This window comes from Cannabis sativa, chromosome 5 (assembly GCF_029168945.1).
Source record: "Cannabis sativa cultivar Pink pepper isolate KNU-18-1 chromosome 5, ASM2916894v1, whole genome shotgun sequence".
NCBI lineage: Eukaryota > Viridiplantae > Streptophyta > Magnoliopsida > Rosales > Cannabaceae > Cannabis > Cannabis sativa.
The window spans coordinates 47690622-47695196 of NC_083605.1; positions in this window are offsets into that span (position 1 = coordinate 47690622).

Consider the following 4575-nt stretch of genomic DNA (forward strand, 5'->3'; position numbering starts at 1 on the left):
ATAAATTCATACACAATTCAGAAATTATTAAACATATAACAAGTAGGAATGACAAGTGAAAATGCTAAAACATACAATCCTAAATAATTTCTAAGGTCTTCAACAAACTGATATCAGTGTCCCGTTTAGGCGAGAGTTAGTGATACCATCCATTGAATAGAGTTGTCAGCTCATCTAAAATGATAAAAATTCTAGCAACCTTTTATTCGATCAAGATTGGAATCCAACGTTGTCCCGTTTAGGTGAGAGCCAAGACTATTCTATCTTATGAGCTTCTACCATTGTTTCATATTTTGTAAGTCAAATACAGTCGCCACCATTAGGGCGATCAATACTAATATAAAACACTTACAAATATACTTATCTTTCGATGGTGCTAACTTGCTAATGAACGTTCCTCCATTAGGGAGGATTGCTCACTAAAACAAAAGTTATGTAAAACGAACAATGGAGATCGAATGTCCTAATAATAAAGCTCATTATTTAAAGTGTATTTTCTTCTAATATTTATTTTAATCAATTTTTTAAATATATATTTATTTAATTAAAATTTCCAATTTAGAATGAAAAATTCTAAATATAAATTTTAATTTAATATTTATAAATTTTACTTAGATGGATATGAAAATAATATGAATTATTTCCATCTTAGTAATAATTTCCAATAAATATTTAGACAAATTATTCAATTTAAGTTGTTCCAAATTTAATTTAAATTAATTTACAACTCAAATTTAATTTTCTATAAATATATATTGCATTTCGAAAAATTAAAGTATTTAAGAATACAATTTTCGAAATTGCTTGTTAAAATAAAATAAAAATAAATCCTGAAAAAAATTATTCTAATTTTATGTTGGCCCAAAATTAATTAATAAAATTAATTTACAACAAAAAATATAATTTTCCTACTTAATTAAATATTAACGAAAAATTTCAAATATTTAAGTATCATGATGAAAATCAACTTAAATATTAATTTTCTATTTAATTAAATACACTAGAAAAATAATTCAAGCAAAACAGATAATATCTATCTAGACTTTCATTGACTAATTAATTCATTTTCTAATTAAATATATTTTAATTCATTTATTTTAATTAATCATTAAATGAAAAAATCATTGATTTAAGTTGGTCCAAAATTAAAATAAATAATTTTCAACTTCAATTTATTTTTCAAATAAAATTCGAATTTTCTTCATTTAAGAAATACAATTTCGAAATTGTGGGAAAAAGATTAATAAAATAAAATAAAATATATTTTGAAAATTATTCAAATTTAAGTTATTCTGAAATAAGATTTCAAACTTAAAATAATTTTCAATTTTAATTAAATAACATGAAAATAATAATATTTAAGTATCATGATGAAAATAAACTTAAATATTTAAATTTTTAATTTAATTAAATGTATTAAATTTAAGAAATAAATAATTAAGTATAGAGAAGACTTAATTATTAATTCTAATTTAATACTAGAAAAAATATATTTAACTTAGATGGTAGCAAAATTAATTATTAAACAATTAATTTCACAATCTATGATATTTTCCTAATTAAATATTAGAAAAAATAACTAGTTCTAGAAATAACTATTTAGAATATATATCATTAACTAAGTGTTTTCTAAAATTAACTTTAAAATATTAAATGAAAAATAAATTTCATATATTTTAAAAGTTAATTGTGTTGCTCATTCAATTTTAATTAGGTTAGACTAAAATAATTACCTAATACAATTATTTAAATAACGCAAATGGGCCTTCACAATTGGGGTAGTTCATGTGAGGGGGAGCTGGGTTCAGTATGTCGTACCCACTTCTATTGGCCCCCAACTCTCACACAAGGCCCAAAAGAGAGGAATTTAACCTTTAAATAAACAATTGTTATTCATTGAATAAGCCCAAATCTAATTGGGCCTAAATAAATTTACTTATGTGAAAATTTATTTTAGCAACCTAGTACATTTACTTAGTAAAACTTAAATGGGCTTCTTTTATGCATCTAAGCCCAATAGCAAACATATAGGCTCACACAGGTCACAAAGATTTGGATGGGCCCTATCATGTTACTAGGTTTACACAGATGAAAGAAATTGCAAAAATTTACCTGTTACAAATTATTTATAAGATCTATTGATAATTGGACTATGATTAAAATCAGATCATTGGATCTGTCAACAAGTTAATCATAGCAATTTAGATCAAATAAATAATAGGTTCGAAAAAAAAATTGAGTACATAATAATATAATCAAACAATATAAACCATAACAAGTAACTGATCTGGAATATCTGGAAAGTAAGCTAAAATATCTCAATTTTAAAATTTAAAAAAAAAATTAATTTTAAAATAAATATCTTAACTAGAATTCAAATTTAGGTTGTTAGAGAATATTTGAAAAAATTCAAAATTCAACAAACTCGTAAATTTCCTAAATTCTAACAAAAAATCAAAAAATATCTAACCAATTTTTCAAATATCAAGTTTATTCAAAATTTAAGTTTATTTAAAATTTCTAATAAGATAATATAATAAAATATCTTGAATTTTAAATTTAGTCTTTTCATTATTATATTCTAAGTCTTATAATTTAATTAATTTAAATATTACATAAATTGTTGGGTTTTATGCCCTAAATAAAACTCTTTACAATCTGATTAGTTATCAATATAAGAAATCTGAAGTGATTGAGGTTTGCATGAATTTTACATGCTAATGGTTTAATATGTTTAATATGTTTATTACATTCATACACACAAAATCAGTTAAATCCAGATCATATGTTTATTCACAACTACAGTATCGTCAACACAGTGGAATGTGATTGTGATCATATGAATCAAAAGACTTGGTCCTTGTTTCATCAGTGTTATTGGATTTACACTAATGTGATAATCAGCGATGATGTGTACTTACACTTGGAGTAAGTGTTATGTTCTTTCCAGGACATTAGTAAAGTATACTAGTTTCTAATGTATGGAGTATACATTGGACTGGACCGATATTGCAACTAAGTTAAGATATTACAAACTTACCGTTATACATATCTTTCCAAGTCAATATCAGTAGTTGATCTTAAGATTAAAAGAATCTAAATCCTGATTTGCTTAGGCTCAACTCAGGAGTGCTATTCATGTTCTTAGATTTATTAGTTAAGCCTACTTTTAGGTCAGGGTGATACGTATATTTTGGGAACATGATAGTATGATTGAGTGGGAGTGCTGAACATAAATATGGAATCTATAGCTTCTACTGGTGTATAGAAGTCAAGTGATGATTCCCTTCGAGCTTAGCAAATAGAAGTAAATGGATGAGCTCTTGTTTAACTGACTAATTATTAGATCACTAAACACCATTTACAGGTAGCTAAGAGTTTTAAGGGGCAAAATACATTGAGGGGTGAGAACGGTAAAGAAATCCCATCTCGATGTAGATCATCTATATAGAGGATCTTTAAATCACAATAAGATTATAACAATGGTTAAATGAGATAGTATATTGATATCGTGGAACATACAATATGCTCTATATAAGTCTGAGAGTGCAATTCTAAGTTCTAAGAGTGGATTCAACGAAGAATTAATCAGTAGGAATTTACTTGGTAAATTTGGTTCACTTATTGGAAGCTCAGCATAAAGATCCATGGTCCCCATTCTTGTTGAGAACATTCTGCTTGTAAGACTCATTAATTGATTCGTGATTGATCAATTATAATTCTAAAGTTAGACTATGTCTAATTTTTATGAATTTTCACTAAGCAGGGGTGAAATTGTAAAGAAAAGAGTTTCTAGGTTTATTTATTTATTAATGGACTTTATATGTCTAATTAATAATTAAATTAAATGACAATATTATTTAATAATGTATTTTAGTTATTAAATAATTAGTTTTGGCATTTAAAAGGTTAGAATTGGAAAATTGGCGTTTTTGAGAAAATAGAGATAAAATTTGATAAAACTGCAAAATTAAGTGAGGCCCAATACTACACCATGGCCGGCCACTTAATGTGGGATTTCAAATTAATATTTTCATTATTTTAATGCCAAATAATTCCTAACCTAAACCTAGTAGTTGCCTATAAATAGAAAGTGATGGCTCAGTCACATAACATGCTTTCATTAGTAATCTGATAGAAATTTCTCTCTTCAGAAAAACTGAGCCTTCCCCACTTTCTATACCTGGCCGAAATCATCCCTCTCTTTTCCCTTCATCAATTTCGTGACCCTAGTGAAAGAGTGAGTGCCCACACACAGCAAGCAGTAACTCAATCATAGATTGGAAGACTGTGAAGGATCAAACTTGAAGAAGAAGGACATTCGGGCTCAGATCTTGATTATACTCTGCTACAGAAAGGATTCGAGGGTTAGAGATCTGAGTGGAAGGAGACATTAATTCCGCTGCATCAATGTAAGGTTTTCTTAACTTTATATGTGTTTAATTTATCGTTTTAGAAAGTTCATATTTAGGGTGTTTAAACAACATACTTGTGAGTAGATCTAAGATCCTGGTAAAATATAATCCAACATAAATAAACTAATTGAAAAATAAGATATTTATATGGTAAGAATAT